This window comes from Neofelis nebulosa, chromosome 2 (genome assembly GCF_028018385.1).
Source record: "Neofelis nebulosa isolate mNeoNeb1 chromosome 2, mNeoNeb1.pri, whole genome shotgun sequence".
Lineage (NCBI taxonomy): Eukaryota > Metazoa > Chordata > Mammalia > Carnivora > Felidae > Neofelis > Neofelis nebulosa.
The window spans coordinates 215,397,901-215,413,477 of record NC_080783.1 but is presented as its reverse complement, the minus strand read 5'-3'; the positions used below and the strand labels follow the sequence as shown (position 1 = coordinate 215,413,477).

The 15,577-nt window shown below is 51.0% G+C and overlaps 1 protein-coding gene across 1 annotated transcript in view; it reads right to left on the bottom strand.

Annotated features, from left to right (window-relative positions):
• The window catches only part of CTNNBIP1 (catenin beta interacting protein 1), a 52,555-nt gene extending 39,756 nt beyond the window's left edge, over positions 1-12,799 (bottom strand). Inside the window, exon 1 of the mRNA XM_058719169.1 lies at positions 12,595-12,799. The gene's annotated coding sequence lies outside the window, so the exon portion shown is untranslated. The remainder of the gene's footprint in view (positions 1-12,594) is intronic.
• Between the last annotated feature and the right edge of the window lie 2,778 nt (positions 12,800-15,577).

Below are 15,577 nucleotides of genomic sequence, written 5' to 3'. Positions count from 1 at the left end.
GCTGAAAGAAATAGTACAGGGAACATCCCAAAACCTGCCCCGAGAGGCACTGCTCGTTACCATTCGCCACGTTTGTTTCATGCTTCTCCGTGTTGTGGGTATACAGGGATGGTCTTCTTCCCGAGCCATTTGAAAGTGAGTTGCAGATATCACGACACTTTGCTAAATGTCTCATGGCTGTCTCCTAAGGCCATCCTCCTACATATAACCAGGACCCCCAAGGAACATTATTTGCACCCCCAAGGAACATAATATCGACCCAGTAGTATTCTCTCATGCACACCCATGTTCCAGTTTCCTCAGCTCCCCTGACCCTCACTTTGGCCATCACTGTTTTTCTTCCTTCCTTCCCGCTTTCTTTCCTCCTTCTTTCCTTCCAAGATTTTATTTTATTATTTATTTATTTTAAATAAATTTATTTGTTTTGAGAAAGAGAGAGAGAGAACATGAGCAAGGGAGGGACAGAGAGACACAGAGAAAGAGAGAGAGAGAGAGAGAGAGAGAGAGAGAGAGAGAGAGAATCCCAAGCAGGCTCCTCGCTGCCAGTGCAGAGCCCAATGAGGGGCTCGAACTCACGAACCGCAAGATCATGACCTGAGCTGAAATCAAGAATCGGACGCTCAACCGACTGAGCCACCCAGCCATGCCCTCAAGATTTTATTTTTAAGTCATCTCTACACCCAGGGTGGGGATCAAACTCACAACTTCAAGATCAAGAGCTGTGCGCTCCACCAGCTGAGCCGGCCAGGTGCCCTGGCTGGCACTGGTTTTCCATCCAGGATCCAATGGAGGAATCACAGGTGCATCTGATGCCCTGCTCTTTCAACTCCCTTCGCCTGGAATGGTTCACCAGCTTCTCCTTGTCTGTCGTGCCATGATCATTGTTTAGAGTCCAGGAAATGTTGTCTTTAGGACATCCCACAATCTGGATTCGCCCAACTGTTCCCTAGAATTAGAATAAGGCTAACTGTTTGGCAAGAAGCTATCAGAGCCGATGTTGCCAGTGCTCTACTGGAGGCACACAATGCCGGCTTGCCCCGTTTCTGGTGCCTCTGGGTTTGATCCACTGGTCATGGAGCAAAGCTTTAAATATCTAAAATAGAGAGTAGGTGGGGCACCTGGGTGGCTCAGTCGGTTAAGCGTCCGACTTCGGCTCAGGTCACGATCTCGCGGTCCGCGAGTTCGAGCCCCGCGTCGGGCTCTGGGCCGATGGCTCAGAGCCTGGAGCCTGCTTCCGATTCTGTGTTTCCCTCTCTCTCTGCCCCTCCCCCGTTCATGCTGTGTCTCTCTCTGTCTCAAAAATAAATAAACGTTAAGAAAAAAATTTAAAAAAATAAAATAAAATAGAGAGTAGGCATATTGTGTGAAAACACGGGAAAAGAAAACGGTGAGAGAAGAAAATAATATTAAATGAAACCTAAACATTATAAAAGATTTGAAAATTTGATCATACAAAAATCAAAACTCTGCATAGAAAGATATAATCAAGAGAATAATGACAGATTGTTGAAATATGTGTAATTATTCTTTTGATTATTTAGTCCAGCCACAGGACAAACTTTTTTAATATATAAAGAACACCTGTAGATCAATAATAAAAGACTGCCAACCCAAGAAAGAAATGGGCAAGCAATATAACACGTTGTTCATAAATGGCTCTTAAAGCTATGAAATGAAAAAGTCCCTTCTTTCCTCATAAGGAAAATGCAAATTAAAATTATAATGATATACCACCTCTTGGGGCGCCGGGGTGGCTCAGTTGGTTAAGCATCCGACTTCGGCTCAGGTCATGATCTCACGGTTCGTGAGTTCGAGCCCCGCGTTGGGCTCTGTGCTGACAGCTCAGAGCCTGGAGCCTGCTTCGGATTCTGTGTCTCCTCTCTCTCTGCCCCTCCCCTGCTCATGCTCTGTCTTTCTCTGTCTCTCAATAATAAATAAATGTTTAAAAAAAAATTTTTTTTAATGATCTACCACCTCTAACTTATCAGGTTAGGAATAATCAAAAAAATTTGACAACTTCTGCCATGGGATGGGGGAAATAGGTATTCTTGTACAATTTTAATGGGCATATAAAATGTTACCGTCTCCATGGAGGGCATCTGTCAATACTGAAAATCTGATCAGATGCACCCTTTGCTCTAGCAACTCAGCTAGAATTTGTCCTCTGCACACCCTTAGACAAACCCATAAAAATATGTGTATAAGAATATTCCCTGGGGCGCCTGGGGGGCTCGGTTAGTTAAGCATTGACTTTAGCTCAGGTCATGAACTTGTGGTTCATGGGTTCGAGCCCTGCATCAGGCTCTGTGCTGACAGCTCAGAGCCTGGAGCCTGCTTCAGATTCTGTGTTTCCCTCTCTCTCTGCCCCTCCGCTGCTAGTGCGCGCTCTCTCTCTCTCAAAAATAAACAAGGATTAAAAACAACTTAAAAAAAAAAAAGAATATTCCTTGTTGGGGCACCTGGGTGGCTCAGCCGGTTGAACATGACTTTGGCTCAGGTCATGATCTCGCAGTTCGTGAGTTTGAGCCCCCCATCGGGCTCTCTGCTGTCAGTCTGTCAATGCAGAGCCCGCTTTGGATCCTCTGTCCTCCTCTCTTCGCCCCTTCCCCCACTTGCACTCTCCCAGAAATAAGTAAATATTAAAAAAAAAAAAAAAAAAAAAAAGATATTCCTTGTTAATAGTAACAAAAGACAGAAAACGTAAATGCTCACCAATAGGAGACTGCTTTTAAGAAATTAAAATACAACCAATCAGAAGAATGCCACGGAACCATTAAAATGGGTGATAGTTCTCAATGACCTTAGACAAGTAATTTAACTTCTCTGTGCCTCAGTTTACTCGTCTGCAAAACTGTGGACAATAACAGTACTTAGTTCACAGGATTTCTGTGAGGAGTGAATGAGTAATATGAGTAAAGCCCTTTTAACAATACGTAGCACACATGGGGCGCCTGGCTGGCTCCGCTGGTAGAGCATGAGACTCTGGATCTTAGGGTTGGGCAGACAGAGCAATATTCAGCACACAGGTAGTGCTCGAGAGGTAGTAGCTTGATGTAACGATGATGGTGTTGGTATAGAATGAGTTCCAGTATTTTTTTTTGAAGTTTTTATTTATTTATTCCTTTAAGTAACCTCTACACCCAGTGCGGGGCTCGAACTCACGACCGAGAGATCAAGACTTGCACGCTCTTCCGACTGAGCCGGCCAGGTGCCCCAGTTGCAGGATTTAGTGTGGGGTAAGGTGCAGAATGCTGTGCATCACAGTGGGAAAAACCAGGGCCTGTCAGGCATGTGTGTGATCACGCGTGTGCATGGTACGTTTGTACACGTGTAGAGTGTCTCTGGTTAAGACGCACAGGACACTGGCTGACACTGGTCTCTTCTGGGGCTGGGACTCCAGGCAGGAAGGCGGACTAGGCTTTCACCACAGAGGCTTCTGAATTCTGTACTCTGTCTAAATTACCCAGTCCAAAAGAAGTGAGTGATATTCTGTTAAAGGAAGTGAAATGGGGTCGAAAGAGGACAATAGAAGACAGCTCTTCCTCTAGGTGGTCCGGCTGGCCCGGGAAGTACCTGGTGTTGAGCATCCGCGCTCCCCTGTCCCAGCTGTCAGGCCTCACAAACCTCTTCTCTCCCTCGGAGACCGGAGGCGGGGGCCACCACCTCCGCGAACGTGAGGCGAGGGGCACGAGGGATAAAGGACTTCTGCCAGACTCTGCTCTACCGTAAGCTCCAGAAGGCTGCTCCGTGCAGGAGAGCAGAGCCAGGCCCCTGGAGAGACACCCCACAGCCGGCCTCCGGGCTTAGAGGCCCCACCGTGTCCTCCTAAAAACCACTGCTCCCCATCTTCCTGCAACTCCAGTGGTCGGCCAGAGGAATGCCACGTGCCTGAAGAGGCCACCGGGCAGTGCCCACAGCAGGGACGGACTGGGGGGGGGGGGAGGGGGTAACACACCCTCTGACCCTCTGCCTCAGTCAGGAAGCTGAACGCACGCTCAGCGATGGCACTCACATGGGTCTGAGACCACTGCCTCCCCGAGCTGACCTTGGCAGTTTCCCTTCCACCTTTTGCTCCGACCTTTGTAAATAAGATTGCAGGGGCGCCTGGGGGGCTCAGTCGGTTAAGCGTCCAACTTGGGCTCAGGTCATGCTCTCACGATGTGTGAGTTCAAGCCTCACATTGGGCTCTCTGCAGTCGGTGCAGAGCCTGCTTTGGATCCTCTGTCCCCCTCTCTCTGCCCCTCCCCTGCTCTCTCTCTCAAAATAAATAAATAAATTAAAAAAAAAAAAAAGATTGGATCATTCAGGGGCTCGGAACTACCACTTTACCGACTTAAAATCCCCCAGTCATCTTGGTAGTATTCACATCTTCATGGCTATAAATCAGCCTTCTTCCACTCCCCATCCCTACCCCCGACCTGAGAAACAAAATTACAAAGCGAAAATCATTCAAATGTTTTCTACCTGAAGAAAAGAGAAGAAACCTAGAAGGTCCAAAACATGTTTCAGTTCGTATTCCCGCAGCAGAAGAACATCCTGTGAGGGATGATGGCGGGGAGGAGTCTGTGGGAAGCGGGGGCAGCCCGGGGCAGGGGGCCGTGGGGCCCTGGTCTGGGCAGGGGTTGGGGGTGGGGGTGTCAGGGCATGTAACCCATGTCCTCGGAAATGGGGTCTCTGGTTTGCCTGATGATTTAGCAGGAAGAACCAGGGTGGGGCCCCCATCACGAAAGGTGTCTGAACCCACGGGGATCCTGATCCCCACAGGAAGCCCTGCCTGCAGAATCCAGGACTGCGGGATGACGAGGCGGTGACTTCATCTGTCTTGGAGCTGTTATTCAGCTCAGGGGCATGGACCACAGGGTTCCAGCAGCAGGAAACATGTGGGTGGGACACTCAGGAGATACTCAGGCCTGAAAAAACCTTAATTGGAGCTGGTCTCCAAAAGCCTCCCACCCAGCTCTCCACGTGGGAGGGGACATGGAAGTGGGTCACATTCCCCAGCTGAACCAGTGTCACTGTGGGCTCCAAGCACGCTTAAAGAGGTCGGGGCGGGGAGGGGGGCGGGGGTGGTTTGAGCGACCAGGCCTCCTCACCGGCCATTTCCTCCTGATCCGACAGCGAGTGATTAGGAGCCCGGGGGACTGAACGGGCAGCTGATTAGCTCCAGGAAGGCAGGGACAGGTCAGGGTCTGGGTGAAAGTAACATCACCCAGGAGTATGCTGTCCTGGGTCCTCCTCCCACTCTGGATACGGGCAGATGCCTCTGTCAGCCCTTTGCCCTCTCCACCCCAGCCCTGCCGGAGGGACAGAGGAAGAACACTGTGTGCTTTCCCGTGACCTGCGGGGCCTCCCTGACCTCGCTCTTTGAAGGGATCCTGAGGCCTGAAGCTGGCAAGACTTAGGGAAGAAAGAAGCCTCCGCCCCACTCTGCATATACTGACCCCACACAGGTGACCGCAGGTATCAGTTCCCTCAGGAGCCCTGCGGGCCTGCTGGAGAGCTCCAAAACCCGGGCCCCGTAGCCCACCGGCCGTCAGAAGCCTGCTTTCCAAAGTTGGCAGAAGGACACCTACAGGCAGGGAGAGAATTCTGGAGAGACAAGGTCTGGTGGTCTTTCTTAAGAAACGCACCAGATTGGTGGCATAAATTCAAAACCTTTGGGAGGAACCTACGATCCTTCCTCCCTGACTTGAACTCAAGTAACAAAGGGTTATGGCTTTAAGTGGAAATGAGTTCATACTGCCACATCAAGTGCGGCTTTTGTGAAGTATGACACAGAAGGGCTCTGTTCTATTAACTCTTTTTTTTTTTTTTTTCCTGTTAATTCTTCTCTTGCTCTTCTGGGAAGCCAAACACAGTCCTCTGTCTTAATGCCCACTAGGGCAGGTGCCTATGGGAGCTAACACGTACACCTGGAAATTATATCCTGACTCTTCCCCCGAGCGTTCAAAACACTCACCAACACGTTCTTCTTCTTCTTCTTTTTAAGTGTTTATTTATATTTGAAAAAGAGAGAGACAGAGCACGAGCAGGGTAGGGGAAGAGAGAGGGAGACACAGAATCCGAAGCAGGCTCCAGGCTCTGAGCTGTCGGCACAGAGCCAGACACGAGGCTCAAACCCATGAGCTGTGGGATCATGACCTGAAGTCAGACGCTCAACCGACTGAGCTACCCAGGCGCCCCCAACACGTTCTTTCTTGATTCACAGGACTCCAACTAGATAATAAGCCTCTTGGCCCTACACTATAAGCTTTGATGCGGAAGAACTATTTTTACCCTGCCCACCACAGTATTCCCAGTGCCTACCATGGGACCCAGATCATAATAAAAGCTCAATAAATATTTATTAATTGAATCAGTGAATCATCAGAAGGAAAGAGGGTAGGAAGGAAGGACGAATGGAAGACAGCCATCACTTCTTGGTATCTCTGTGTTCTTGGCTCATCTCATAAAGACATCATAGCCAGGATTAGAAACCAAGCCCTTTAACCCCCTTCTCTGCCTTGCCATCAGCAGCCCTCGATTGTGCCGCGATGCACCGTGTACAGACCTGCTTACAGAAGCTTATACGATACAACACAACCAGGAAAAATGGAGAAACATTCATGACCCTCAGTCCCTAAGAAACCAGGACCGATCCTTTGGTCCAGCTGTGCCCACCATTGGAAGGACACCTCTCCCTCTGTGGACTGTTGTCTTCCCCTTTTAACGAGGCTTCCTGGAGGATCAGGAACTAATAGGTCTTTAATAACCAAGTGTAACAGCAATTGGTGCTCGGTGCCCTTTCATAAAAGAAGTTCAAAAGCACTTTGGCTCAAACATCACAATGCCCCTGGGAGCTATGAAGGTGTAAGTATCATTATCCCCATTTACAGTTGGGGAAAGTAAGGCAAAGGGAGGTTAATTAGCTTGCCCAAGGTCAGATGAGACAGGGAAAGGGCGTAGGATTCAAACTCTTTGCAGCAGCCAGTGAGCTAACTCTGGCCACCCTAACAGTCACCCACGCTGGGCTGAAGAGATTTTTTTTTTTTTTTCCCTTCTCTGTTGTTTCTGTTGAGAAGCAGTATCTCACATGGGGCTCTGAGCTTGTGCTCAGAAGACACACTGCCTGGGTTTGAATCCCGACTCTGTTCCCGATTAGCTTGATCTCTAGCAAGTTACTTAACCCTTCCGGGCCCCAGCTCCCGAGTATGTAAAATGGTACTAAGCGCGTTATCTCAGAAAGTAGGCCGAGGGTTAAGTGAGACAGTGGACGTCAGACGGCACTTCTATCCGTTTCCTAAATGAGCACGTGTCACTCTCGTTGAAAGAAAAAAAAAAAAAAAAAAGTGACTTGGGAAAAGGGTTGTACCCACTCTGGGTTTAGTTTTTACAAGGCTACAGATGACGTATGACTAACAGGCATTTTGGATTCTGCCAATAAAATGTCCCAGGAGCCTGAAAGTGACCTGCAACACCAAGTTTGGATTCCCCCTACTAACTCGTGTTGACCTCTCAAGGTTAGCGGAGCTAGTGGCACTGTGAACACCACCTGACAAGGGGGGAGGCCCGAGTGAGGGTCTGAAAAGCTGCCACAGCACCCAGGCTAAAGAGGCCAGCTCCGGATTCCTGGTGAGCTGGACCCCTGCGTTTTAAATGCCATTTCGGAGTGCTCTGCTAAGCTTCCCAACCCCACTCAGCCCAGACCAAAGACGGCCGAGGCTTTCTAGGTACCACCGCGTTCCCGATCAAGTGATCAAACAGGAGGCGTCAGAGGTGACAGCGTGGCCTGCCCCTCTACAGAGGGCCTGGTGATCCTCAGCGGGGACTGGAAGAGAAGGGTGGAGGGGTGGGGGGCGAGGGAGGAAAGCTACCCGGTCAATGCCCGTATACCCCCAACAAAGACGCTGTGACACATATGTGTGTGGCAAAGCTCCAATGTTACTTTAGTGACACTACCAACATAAGAAGCTCTAACTCATGCAGACAGGAGCAGAGGACACAGGCCATGCCGCTATATAGGGCAAGATGCTAAGGGCTGGCGATGCTCATTCATTCAATTCAAGAAACTGAGAACCCTCAATCTCAGGGGGAAAAGAAGGCTCACCGGAATGTGCAGGACACAGAGACACACATCTGGGCCTTTGTTAATCTAGGCGATGGCTCCCACGTCCCCTGGGGACCTAGGCCAGAGACATGAGGAACCTGATGGGAATAAACTCAACACTACGAGCCTGCTGGCCTCCAAAAGCCTTCCCAGGACGAGGAGAGCCGATTCACTGGTCTCCTGGCATCCTGCTCTTTCTCCTAGCACAGATGGATTCCCACTGTGCAGAATCGAGGAGTAAAATCCAAACTCCTCACCGTGGCCGCAGATCCGGCCCCTATCAACTCCTCTCTCACCACATTCCAGTCCCACTGGGCTTGTGGCTCCTGCTGTCCTCTCTGCCCGTCATCTGGGTCCCCATTCAAAGTCACCTCCTGAGAGCTAGCTAGAGCCCCTGACCCTTATCCCGGTTATCTCCATCTTAGTGCCCTGTTTCATTCGCCCTGTATCTCTTTTCACCATCCTGCGTTATCTGGTCCACCTCTGCCCGTCTCTCCCGCCAGAATACAAACTCCGTTGGACCATGCATCTTGGCCGTCTTGTTCTTGGCTGTATCCCCAGCACCCACGACAGTGCCTGGCACATAATAGCTGTTCGATAAGTCATTCAGTTTAACAAATGTTTACTGAGTGCCTATAAAGTTTAGGCACTGGACTACAACAGTAAACCAAAAAAAAAAAAAAAAAGGCAAAATCTCTACCCGAAAAGAGCTTAAATTCTGGTGGCAGGTAGGAAACAGATAAATAAATAACAGTGAACTAGTAACCACTACTTCAAGCACATACAAGTGCTCAGTGCTGTTCTAAGCATCATACAGGTATTACACCCTGGGGCGTCTGGGTGGCTCAGTTGGTTAAGTGTCTGACTCTTGATTTCAGCTCAGGTCGTAATCTCATGGTTCATGGGTTCGAGTCCCACATCTGGCCCTGCACTAACGGTGTGGAGCCTGCTTGGGATCCTCTCTCTCCCTCTCTCTCTGCCTCTCCCCCACTCGTGCTCTCTCTCTCAAAAAATAAATAAATAAACTCTAAAAAAACCCACAGCGTGGGGAGCGGGGGCGGAGGGGCACTTGGGTGGCTCAGTCGGTTAAGCGTCTGACTTCAGCTCAGGTCATGATCTCACAGTTTGTGAGTTCAAACCCGACCTTGGGCCCTGCGCTGACGGCTCAGAGCATGGGCCTGCTTCAGATTCGGTGTCTCCCTCTCTCTCTGCCCCTCGCCGCTCGCACTCTGTCTCTCTCTCTCTAAAAAATAAACATTAAAAGAAAGTTTTTAATAAAATTAAATTAAAAATTAAAAAAAAAAACAAAACACCACAATAGGTATTACCTGATTTAATGCTCCCAACAACTCCCTGAAGTATTATTATTTTACAGATGGGGAAACTGAGGCACAGAGAGGTTACATTACTTGCTGAAGATCGCGCAGCTTATGATGAAAGAAACAAAGATCCAAACCCAGATAGTCTCGGTACAAAGTCCATGGTCTAATTAAGAGGTACACTTCATATTTGCTGGATGGCAAATAACTACTCGGTCAGCACCCTCCACAGCTGTTCTCTGTAGGCAGGGCTGGAGAGAGAGCGGATCCATCAGGGAAGGGCTGCCCTGTTCTGTGAGCTCAGTGACATGGACACTGCTGGCTATACCCCTTGCCTGCACCCTGGATGAGGAGGGATCTGCAAGGAAGTGTGGTCTGATGTCAAGACAGGGACAGGGTTCCCGGGTCCCGGTTTTAGGTGCTGGGACACCCAGGCAAGTCAACCGATACTGCATGAGTTTATTTTTTGTACTGATCTTGACGTGGTGAGGGATCCAAAGATGAATCCCCCGGAGATCCTGGCCTCAGAAAGCTTAGAGTCACGCAGGTACCCTTGGAACCGAAACAGGTAGGAAGTGACGGGTACCATTAAAAAATGTACAAACTGCTATGGGATTTCAAGAGTTACTTAGCCTCTAGGGGCCATAGATACCCAACCAGGAAAGGCGGGGGGAGGGGGCAAGGGGGGGTGGCGCTGGCCTACACAACTCCCAAGGTCCTCTAGCTCAGACGTGTTCTGACAGCACAGATTTGGACGGGCAAAGAGATCAAGTTTTATTCTGGTTAACAGTTCAAGTGCACGGCCACTGAGTTGTTCTCGCAACTGAGACTGAGAACAGTCCCAGTCTCCCTGAGCAACATTTTACAGCACCGGCAAGGTAATAATAATGCTCCCATTTAAATAGTGCAGCCCGAGACGGGAATGAAGCCCACTGGTAGAGCCCCCTCCACCTCTGTTGTTTTATTTTTTAATTAAAAAAAATTTTCTTTTCACGTTTATTTATTTTTGAGAGAGAGAGAGAGACAGAGTGTGAGCACGGGAGGGGCAGAGAAAGAGGGAGACACAGAATCCAAAGCAGGCTCCAGGCTCTGAGCCGTTGGCACAGGGCCCGATGTGGGATTCAAACTCACGGACCGTGAGATCATGACCTGAGCCGAAGTCGGCCGCTCAACCGACTGAGCCCCCCAGGCGCCCCTCTAACTGGTTTTGAAACCCACAAATCCTCTTCCGTCAAGAAGGGGGTGATCCCTCTGTGAGCATGTCGCTGTAATGTGGAGAACACTCCCTCTCCACCCGGTTCATGTCTGTATCCCTGGAGTCTAGCGCAGTACCTGGCTCACGACAGGTGCTGAGTAAGGTTCGCTGAGCCAGACCTGAGTATAATCCAAAACTTATCTGCTAGGCATGGGAATCTGAATCGGTGTTCTCCGAAGTTTTGCTTTTTAGCTCTCAGCTCTCCTGCGGGAGGGGGAGGGAGGAGACTGATTTCACCCCTTCACTTTTACTGCTACCATTCTGCTCCTCCAAGCCACCATCATCTCTCGCCCGGAAGCTGCAGGAGTCTGACCAGTATCCCTGCTTCTGCCTTTGCACCTCACAATCCGATCTCTACACAGCAGCCAGAGCAATCTTGGAAAACTTAGACCTTATCAGCTCTCTGCTTAAAATCCTCTAATAGCTTCTAACTGCACTTGGAATAAAATCCAAACTGGTTCTTCATAGCACTCAGCACCACTGAAATGATTTTGTCTGCTTATTTGTTTACTCCTCCCTCTTTAGAACGTCAGCTATGGGAGGGCGGGGGCTATGTCTACGTGCACTCCTGTAGCCCCACCGTTTGTCATGGTGCCTGTCACATAGGGAGCACTCACTGCTGAACAGACGAATCTCCATCCTACAGAGGCAGCTTGTATTTACAAGGCCCACTAACTCCATCAGGAAACCATGAAACTCACACTGACAATCAACAGCTTGCACCTTTTTTTTTTTTTTTTTAATGATTCAAAGTGCTGCTTGAAGTCAGAGAAAACACTTCAATGGCCCCAAAGATGAGTATCACTCAGGGTCTAAAGTCAGGAACAAGAAAGAGCTCAGTCCTTGTCCCAGGGAGCTAAGACACAAGGCACTTGGGAACAAAACCTCAGGACAAACTCTGACTTGCCTCCAGGTCCCTTCCTGACACACCCTGTGCCTCAATTTACCCAGCAGTCGGCCAGGCACACTTCCCTAAGTTGTGTGAGTGACAGGAGACAAAATAATTAACAGCCAGAGCATGCTTAGATTCTCAGATAGGAGGTGCTGCAAGCCACAGATCTCATTATTCATAAAACTCTTGATTTGCTGCCAGCACAAGCCTCCTCGGCCTTCCCAGGGGCTAACTGCACAGCAGATACCTGCTCAGACGAGGTCAGCACACAAGAGAGAGGGAGGCGTGTGGGGCCTCACCGAGGTTGGGTGTCCAGACCTATCTATGTGCCCTGGTTACCAGGTCCAAGAATAAGGAAGGTGGCTGGGTGGGGATGATGAAAAGGAGGTGACAAGTGCAGTTTGGGGCTCCCAGTGGTTCATTTTGCAGGCTCACGTATGCATAGACACCCGCCAGACAGGTGAAACGTGTGCCTACACTGTGCACCGTCCAGGAACACTCCCCGGGAGAGGTGGAACGAGGAAACAGCTCAGTCACACGCGCGCGAGAGAGACAGAGACAGAGAGAGGAAGGGCGGTCCAGGGGCCAGACCTCAGCAGCATTTAGTTTGGGAAAATATGGAGGGGCTCTATACAGGGGGTCGGGATGCTGAGCGTGGGGAGCAGGTGAGGGGAGGGTCAGGAGGGCGCGGGACCCGAGTGCTGACAGCCGGTGACAACCACGCCGACGCGGTGGGGTGAACAACAGAGTGGGTGGCTCGGACACCTGTGGAGGCGACCCCTGGGCGGAGGTGAGGACGGCTGCAGGGTGGTCTGCGGCGGGGTCGCGGGCGGCGAGCGGCGGGGAGGCAGCGGCGACCCGGCGGGGCGAGGAGGCCCGGCCCAGACCAGGGCGCCGCGCCGGGGGCCAGCCGGGGGGTCCGAGAGGGGTCGGGGGCGCCCTCCGCGGCCCCTCCCCGGGAGACAAAGGGCCGGAGGCTCCCCCGAGCCCCGGCGCGGCGCGGGCCCGGGCGCTGCGGGCGCGGGCCGGCCTCGGCGCTTACCTGGGCCGCCCGACCCGGCCGGGCCGGCGGGGGCTGCGGGTCCGTGCACGGCGCGCGGCGGCCTGTTCCGGGGCGCGCTCAGCCGGAGCAGCCGCGGCGGCAGCAGCAGCAGCGGCAGCGGCAGCGGCAGCGGCAGCGGCAGCGGCAGCAGCAGCAGCAGCGGGAGCGGCCGCCAGAGCCTCCGCCTCCCGCTCCGTGAGTCACCGCGGCGGGGAGGGAGGGAGGCGCCAGGCCGCCGGGGGAGGGACCGGCGGAGGGGGCGGCATCTGGCTCCTCACGGGCGGCGGAGGCGCGGCCACCGCAAGGCCTCGGGGGTGGGGGGGAGGGGAGGAGGGCCGGCGCCGGGGGCGGGGCCTGGAGGCGGGGCGGGGCCCCGGCGTGTGCGGGCACGCTCAGTGGTTAAACCGGCCCGTGGGGCGGGACCTCCCGCGTACGGGGATGGTCCTGGGGCGCGCGCGGGGACGCTCATTGGGCTGCTCGGGAGGAGGGTGGGGCCAGGGGTTCTGGGGCGGGGCCACGAAATGGGCGGGTGGAACTGGGTCGTGAGTGGTGGCCCAGCCCCGCTCAGAGCAAAGGGGTGGAGCGGAGCGGGGGCGGGGAGGGTGGGCAAGGATAGGGGGGCGGGGGCTCCGAGGAGGAGGTGGTCTGAGGGCGGAGCCCGGGTTAAGGACGAAGCTGGCTCTGCGGTAAAGCCACAGTGTCTGTCCCTGGCTGCTCCGGGAGCATAGTGATCCCGTAAAAATAATGGCCTCTCCCACACACGAGTCTGTGTTTAAAAATGGGAGCGGTCGGACGGGGCGGAATCCTCGGGGAGGCTGGTTTCCCCAGGACCCCTGAAAAATCTGAAACGGACGAGGTTGCAAAACATTCAGAGGCGTGGTCTTCCGGCGCGGTGGAACTGGGAACGGTGCTACCTTTGAAGAAACTAGGCCCACTCTCGAATTGGAGGCCTGTCTAACCTGGGATCCACGGAGCCTAGAAGGCCCAGGAATGGACCTCCGTGGGTCCGTTAAACTTAAAATATCATGTGTCTTGGTAGGGAGTACATTTTTCTGGGGAGAAAGGGTCCATGATTAAAATGTTTCTGTTAGAAAGTCTGACTCTAGCTGCTAGATGGCTGTCTGGAGAAGAGTACAGGGAAAAACAGCCCATTTTAGGCAAAATGCAAATCGCTTTGAACACCCACTTTCCTTTTAAAGGGACGTGTGTCTTTAAGAGTGTTCTAATTTTCAACAGTTTCTTTTTTTTTTTTATGGTTTACTTTGGGGGGGGGGGCGCAGAGAGAGAGGAGGACACAGAATCGGAAGCAGGCTCCTGGCTCTGAGCTGTGCCGTCAGCACAGAGCCCGAGGCAGGGCTCCAACTCACAAACCCTGAGATTAATTCCTGAGCCCAAATCAGGTACTTAACCAACTGAGCCACCGAGGCGCCCCTCATTTTCAACATTTTAACGGTTACATAGTGTGGCACTAACCGCACTTTAGAAGCCCTCCTGCCTCGCTTTCCCTGCCTTTCCTTTAGCCTGTTAGAAAACAGAATCCCATCTTCTTCCACACCCCATACATTTCCTTCCCTTCCCTGTGCAAGAGGGACATGAGATGATATTTTGTTTACTTTGTTGTGTTCATATTCTGTAATGTCCATATTACTCTTTTGATTTAATAACTATTTTAGTTACAGTTGAGGAATATTTTAATTTTATCAAAACTCATGAGATTATGAACTCAAAGGCCAGAAATAGGTCTTAGTCATGTCTGTATGCTCATTAGTGTCCCAGCTACCATGCTGTTGCAAGGGCTCAACCAATATTTGCCAATACGTTGTACTAGCTGATCCTTCGTTTCCCAGAGCACACCAATGCAGAAAAATGTGCACATTCAAATTATTTTTATTGTAAATATTGATGTTTCAACAAATGAATTAAAACTGAACAAACTGCTTGGTATTCAAGACACAATCTATAAATGTTACATTTTTTAAGAGACATGCTTAAGGGGGCACTTGGGTGGCTCAGTTGGTTAAGCATCTGACTCCTGATTTTGGGTCAGGTGGTGATCTCACAGCTCATGAGTTCGAGCCCGGCATCAGGCTTCAAGCTGACAGAGCAGAGCCTGCTTGGGATTCTCTCTCCTCTCTCTGCCCCTCCCTCTCTCTCTCAAGATAAATTATAAAACTTAAAAAAAAAAAAAGAAAGAAAGACATGCTTAAGGATGAAGGTGGAAAGGAATGCATAAAACAAAAATGTATCCCTGTGAAATAATGGACGCTTTTTCCCTTTTTTCAAATTTTTCATAAATCTATTGTGTTTTTTGGGTTTTGTTTGTTTATTTGTTTTTAAGTAGGCTTCCTGCCCAGTGCCGAGCCCACTGCAGGGCTTGAACTCACGACTCTATGATCAAGACCTGAGCTGAGATCAAGAGCCAGACTCCTAACCGACTGAGCTGCCTAGGCACCCCAAACCGATTGTTTTTATAGTTCAAAATTACAATAAGTTCATCAGCACAGTCCCTCAACTACTCTGTCAGCGGAGAGTTAGAAAATCCTGCCTTTCTAGATAAGAGTATTACTTCAGGATTAACTCGGGCAGGCTTCACCCATCTGTAGTGTCTTAGAATGAAACATGGAAAGTTTAGGATGTAGGGGAACATCTATTGGTTCTGACAGCCCGGGACTATCTCTTCCCCTTGGGGAACTGCTCTTCCCTACCCTGTACCCCCTTGAGGTGCTGATGAGGCTATCAATCACAGTATTCTACCCTCTCCTCTCCACAAAAACCAAAAACAAACAAAACAAAACAGGGGAATCCAAGCTGGAACAGTCAAGTGCTACATTCTCTTGACTACTGGCTAAGAAGCGGGATGTGTCCCAAGCTGAGCCAATTGGAGTCCTTCCCCGAAACTTTCTGAATTGGTAATGAAGGGAAGCTCTTTCCTATTGGATCAAGAGCTATAAGGATATGGCCTCAACAATGTTAGTAGCATCTT